The following is a 6,795-nucleotide window of genomic DNA, read 5'->3' as shown; positions in this document are numbered from 1 at the left end:
GCTATTGGGAGCAGAACTACGATATCCACTCATAGAGAAATTTGCCTATTGCTTGATACTGGCGTATAGAAAATTATGACCCTACTTTTAGGCTCACCCCATAATATTACTTACCGACCAGCCACTACGACAAGTCTTACAAAATCCAGAAGTCGCTAGTCAACTACTAAAATGGGCAGTTGAGTTGGGGCAGTTTGAAATCTTCTATGCACCACGAGCAGTTGTTAAGGGACAAGCCCTGGCGGATTTTGTTGCAGAATTTACTCGACTCCCTACCAGCGAACTGGTAGTAGAGACCAATATTCAAAATAAATCCCCAACCTTGAAGTTGTTCGTAGATGGATCTTCCAATGAACATAACACAGGGCCAGGGCTGATCTTAACTACACCCAAGGGACATCAGTTTCATTGTGCGGTTAGATTCAACTTTATGGCCTCTAGCAATGAAGCCGAGTACAAGGCTCTGCTCACAGGATTAAGACCAGCCAAGGATATGAACATAAAGTCACTTTGAAATATATAGTGACTCCGAGCTAGTAGGTAATCAGATTATTGGAGAATATCAGGCTAGGGGTTTCAAGATGGTTGCTTATTTGAACAAGGCAAAGGATTTATTGGCACAATTTGAGAAGTATACTCTCCAGCAAGTACCTCGCGATCAGAATTCAAATGCCGATGCCTTAGCTAAATTAGCAAGTGCTAAAGATGCTGACGCTTTGAGCATAGTACCGGTCGAACATTTGTTGGCACGAAGTATTCAAGTGGATGAATCCTCGCTAATTGTACAAATGTCAGACACATGGATGACTTCAATCATTAAATATCTCGAAGAAGGATTATTACCATCAGATAGGAATAAGGCGAGGGCACTTCAAAGACAATTAGCTCGATTTATTTTGATCAATGGAGTCTTGTATAGACAAGGATACTCAATGCCTTTGTTACGATGTGTCTCTAATGTAAAGGCTAAGGAATTGATGCATGAAGTACATGAAGGTTTCTGTGGAGATCACGCTAGGAGGCAAAGTTTGTGGAGATTCTCCAGCAAGGATATTTCTGGCCTACCATGTTCGAAGAATCTATGGAATTCATTAAAACGTGTGATAAGTGCCAACGATTTTCCAAGATACAACAAGCTGCTCGAAATGTGCTTAAACAGATGCAAAGCCCATGGCCATTCGCGATTTGGGGAATTGATCTGATCAGATCTTTGCCTGCAGAAAAAGGGAATGTCAAGTATGCATAGTTGCTGTTGATTACTTTACTGAGTGGGCCGAAGCTAAGCCACTCGCAACAATAACGACCAAGAAAGTATTAGATTTCGTCGTGAAAAATATTATACGTTGATATGGATTGCCGAAAAAAATTGTCTCAAATAATGTCACACAATTTGACAGCGGCCTTTTTATCAATTTCTGTGAATGACATGGTATCATGAAGAGCTTTTCGTCAGTTGCACATCCATAAGGCAACGGACAGGTTGTAGCCGTTAACAAAACTCTAAAGGACACACTGAAGAAAAGGCTCGAAGAAGCTAAGGGGGAGTGGCCAGAACAATTTCTAGAAGTACTCTGGTCGTACAGAACATCTCACCGCGCAGCAACAGGCCATACACCATTTTCCTTAGCCTATGGGTATGAAGCCATGCTACCCGTTGAGTTAGATGCACCATCACATATAAGGCTGACATACGACCAAACTGCAAATAATCAATTGTTAATGGAGTCTTTGGACTTGGTCAACGAAAGGCGCGAACAGGCTCAACTTCGAGTTGCAACTTACCAGCAAAAGGTTGCTCAATATTTTTACTCTAAAGTACGCAAAAGAAAGTTTGATGTGGGAGATTTGGTACTTATAAGATTTTTTCTCAACAGTCGCGACCAGAATGCTGGAGTACTCAGACCGAATTGTGAAGGTCCATATCAAATTGAAGAAATCCTTCAACTAGGCACATATAAACTTGCTCGGTTAAATGGAGATCTTGTTCCTTACTATTGGAATAGAGAACACGTGTGAAAGTATTATCAATGAACAATTATTTTTAAAGAATTGGTCTGTATTACTTTTAATTTTTACAAGTTTGTGAACAAGGGCTGACCAGTTAGTTGGCTGGTCGCTTATAAGTGTAAGATCAAATTTTGATAAGTCGTACATACACGAATTTTGTCCATTTTATTATGAGAAATAAAAGGAAGTGTGCGAACCCAGTTATTCTTTCCAATTATTGTATTTATTACAAGTATTTTCTCATTACATGTGTTGTTTTGCTATATTATCATTGATTGTTTATAGGTACGTGAGCAGTAATGTTCGAATAGGTATTGGTCATGGAAAGTGACTGAGAACCTTAAGCTCCTCGATCACTTGGGGGGCATATAATATACTAAGTAAGCAAAGCATATCAACAACCATATGTTAACACATGAGAAAAAGAAGGGAAAGCGTACTACGACACTTAGCATATTTTTAAAAAAAATTCATTAATTTTGTGAAATCTTAGTGAAGTATTATGCTATGTTTGGTCATACGAGATAATGTTATAATAGCAATAAAAATATATTATAAAATTACAATGAAATGTCTATACACCATGAGCAATTGCTTCTCGGATGTAATTAAAAACATTAAAAGGAAATTAAAGTTGCCTTAGGCAGCAAATTGTCTCAACATCACGAACTGTTGTTCGTATGTTTTAATTACATAAATAAAATTGCTACTATGCAGTTGGAGGATCTTGTTGAGACTGTTGATCAACACCATCAATGCCTGTCGCCAAGGAAATTTTAGGAGACTCTGAGGCATTTTGAGGATTTATTTCATCCTCTAGACAAGCAACGCACTTGGCAAGTTCAGCTTGTTTAGCCTGCTCGGGAAGATAATCAAAGTTTTCCTCTGGATTGTTTTTCCAAATCATATAGAAGCTGTTGAAGGTAGCTCCTCAGAATCTCTCCATGTTTTGGAAATTTTGTCTCCTCGAGTAGCTTCACTCGCTCCTCTAGACCAGAGGCCTCCTTCATGCTCGCCTCCAGACCCTCTTGAAGTTTGGTTGCTTCCTTGTAGTTTGTCTCAGAGGCTTCCTTATACTTCTCCTTGGCAGCAATTGCTTTGGCCAAATCTTCTTGGCTCCCCTTCAGCTCCTCAGTTAAATTGGAGATTTTGTCTTCAACCGCCTTATCCTTCTCCTCACATGCCTTAATCTCGTTGGCATGTTTTGCATCGACCTCCTTAGTGCGACGCCAGCCTTTATTCATGGTTAAGATACCCTGCGAACAGTAGAAGAATGATTCTTTTAGAGATAATCAAAGGAAATGTTGTTCGACTAAAACATAATACAGAAGAAACTTACAATGAGTAGTTTGTTGAACCCACGAGCAAGGATCTGGCTGGGTTTCAATGCAAGAAGACAGGCAAAGGCCTCCTGACTGTGACAGTGCTTGGACAATTTTTGCAATTTTTCATTTGTTGAGCTATATGCATTGCTCAGTAAATCTACAGCCAGAGATCTTCCTGCCTGGTTAGTGGAAGGAGTAGTGCGAGGAGGAGGAGGAGGAGTAGTTGATTTAGACAGAGCAGGAGGTGGAGGGTCCTTTGGTCGAGATCTTTTTCTAGAGGTCTCTCCACTGCCTTCTCTAGGGTGTTTTTCTACTAGACTTCTTCCTGCTCGGAGGAGCGTCTGCGGAGGCATAGATATCAAAGCCGTTGTTAGATGGCATGACTACAAAACAAGATCAAACGAGTAGGTATGTTAAAAATAGTTTGGCACAATAAAGGAATAAAGTAAAGAGAATTTCTAAGTATTATTCTCGAACTATTATTATTGGCCATTACATTATCTAAAGAACTATTGCTACACTCACTATCTGTCTCGAAGAAGTCCAAGCTAAAACTACTGGTCGTAAATTTAAAGTTTCCATCCCTATCGAATAAATGACAAGGGATAGGAAAATTATCTAGAAGTGAGAAATCGATACCGTTCTCGTTTGAAGATTCGAGTATACGACCGGTGTATTCTGGTAGTTTTTATTTTCCCATCCCATGTTGGGTAGGGGTATTTGCAGTTCGAGTGTTAGGGGTTGGTTCTTGAATGGTCACTCCCGTTGGTCGCCACCTCTAGGGTTGTGACACATCTTTCTTCTGCTCGGGGATGTCTTGTCCTTCCATTCCCTCTCTAGTGGGACTCCCCGCAGTGGATTCTCTCATTTCCTGGTGAGGTTCTGAAAGGCTGACAAGCCTTAAATTGCTCTCCGTGACCAGCTCCTTGACATTTTTTTCTATATTTGTCATGCTGGCTAGAGCTGCTGCTCTTATCTCCATTTTTGGAGTAGTGTATGGTCGGTACCATTGTCCTAGATGCATCATAAAACAACCAAGAAAAAGGAAAGACGAAAAAATGACTAGATAAAGGTCAACCAGAGATTGAAAGTTTACCTCCCCATGTGAAGGCCATGTTGTCAGTGACCAAGTCGGTTGTAAGGAAGTATTCTTGGAAGTATCTTCCTACATTGGACTTGTGGTTTATCTCACTCAGGAATGTGTGAGCAGACTCCTGGTGGTAAAAATGGAAGAACCTCGTGTTGTTATGATTGGGGTTGGTTTTGAGATCGAACAGATAGTAGATCTCATGAGGGGTAGGCACAAGCCATTTTTTGTGGTTGTATAAGATATAGTGTGCTGAAAGTACTCTATATCCATTGGGTGTTATTTGGAAAGGGGTGACCTCGAAATAATTGGCCACCCCTCGGAAAAATTCATGCAAGGGCAAGATTGCCCTTGCTTCTATGTGATACCTTGACAAGGCGCTGTAGGCGTCTCCGTGCACATTTGACTTCTGGTCGGGTGTAGGTTTATATATTGTAATCCTAGGAAGCCCATACTTCTTGGGATATTTTGCCACCATCTTGGTCGATATGACGCTAGGAGGGGCAATGTACCGGTCTACCTCGTCTCAGGGGCCATCGCGGGAATGATCTTTGCGCTAGATATCTGTGGTGAAAATTTGAAAGGAAAAGGATCGCTCAAAGGAACCTTGGCGTTGGTTGCAGCCAGGTTGGAAGGTGAATCTGTGGTTTTCTTTTTTCTACGAGCAGTGTATTTGACACAACCCATGTTTGATTAGTTCTGTGACGGAATGTGTGAAGGACTAGTCATAGGGTTTGGGTGAGAAGCCAAAGGCTCAGGAAAAGGAAAAGAAGGTTGTTCTTGATCCTCGAACAGCAAAGTGAGAAGATTGTCGTCTATCGGTCTCTCACCTCCCCATGGATCATGCATGAATATCTAAGAAGAGCAAAGGGGAAGTGAGAATCTACGACAAGTAGATAGAAGAAAGAGAAAAACAAGGATAACGTTGCTCGTGTATAAAAGTTAAGCTTTTATATGATCAGCCCCATCCTGGTAAAAACATAATAAATATGCGAGCATATTGGAAAAGAAGATAAAAAAGTGAATGTGAAATTTTTTTATGAAAAGACTTTTCAACTCCGAAAACAAGCAGGAAAAATGAAGTTTTTCCAAAATACTCAAAATCGAATTTTCACTTCTATTTTGGGCCCGAAATCAGTGAACTTATACCCCACATTGCTTTTTAAGCATTGCTTAGTATTTTGTCTTGCCTAAAAATCCATACTTTAGCATACTTATTCTATGTATGATCGCCTAAACCCAGTTACCGAAGAGAATTCCCAAGAGCAGTTAATACCCTGTTACGGAAACTCATGAATCTAAACCAGAATACACGAAATTTTTACCAAAATAAAAGGATGGATTAAAAAACTTACTTGGAGTACGGATTGAAGGAGAAATCAAGAAATTTGGGCTCAGAGTTGCTCGAAGACGTCTCGAATCGCCCTAAAGACTCTGGGTTTTCTTGAAGATTTTTCTAAGTTCTTGATGAGAGAGAGAGAAGCTTCGGGTAAAGAAATGAAAAAAGTGAAGGGGTTATATTTATACTGCTCAGGGAAGTAATAAAAATAATGATGGGAGTAGGGTTTACTACTACAAAAAAGGATTTTTAGGACTTGCGGGGCACGAGTCCTCTATTTGAGAGCCTTAATAACTGAAATTTTTTAGGCCTCGCATTGTGAGCCCTAAAAGAACTGACGCGAGCCCTAAAAGAATGGCCGGAGTATGTGGCGGCACCACCACTCCACAGCAGTGGATTTTGAATCCCAAGATTAATGGAATATGATGGTGGTGGTGGTTCATCTTGTTGTGGCTCGAGGTGGCCGGAAATTTTGGGAAAACCCAAAATCGCATAAACTTCGACAAGCACTTTCAGGGATTTAGGCCGCGCGTGAAGGTCTGAGCTTTGGGGATCTGAGGTTTTGAGGGGTTGTGCATCTCGTGGGGCAGCGTGTGGCGTTCGGCGATGACGGAAAGTCGGCTGTTTGGCCATGGTAGAAATGAGCTAGAGAGAGAGAGAGAGGGAGCTTCGGGACAGAGAAAGAGAACTGAGGAGAGTGTGAATGATTTCAGTGATTTTTGTGTGTTTTTTATAATATTGAGTGATTTGAGGGATTCAAGGGAATTTGTGATTTTTTAAAATTCAAACATTTAGGACACACATATGTTTTTCGGGCTTGCATCGCGTGTCCTAAAAAATTTCTTTAAGGCTTCGCAATGAGTGTCCTAAAACGTCTAGGAGGTGTTTGTCAAAAAGAAAATTCAAACTTCTAGGACACACATAATTTTTAGGGCTCGCAAGAAAATCTTTAAGGACTTGCAATGTGAGGCCTAAAAAGTCCAGGAGCTGTTTTTAGGACTCGCATCTAGGTGAGTGCCCTAAAAAAGTTTCCTAAA

The sequence above is a fragment of the Humulus lupulus genome, chromosome 4 (genome assembly GCF_963169125.1).
Source record: "Humulus lupulus chromosome 4, drHumLupu1.1, whole genome shotgun sequence".
Taxonomy (NCBI): Eukaryota; Viridiplantae; Streptophyta; class Magnoliopsida; order Rosales; family Cannabaceae; genus Humulus; species Humulus lupulus.
This window is presented reverse-complemented; position numbering follows the sequence as displayed.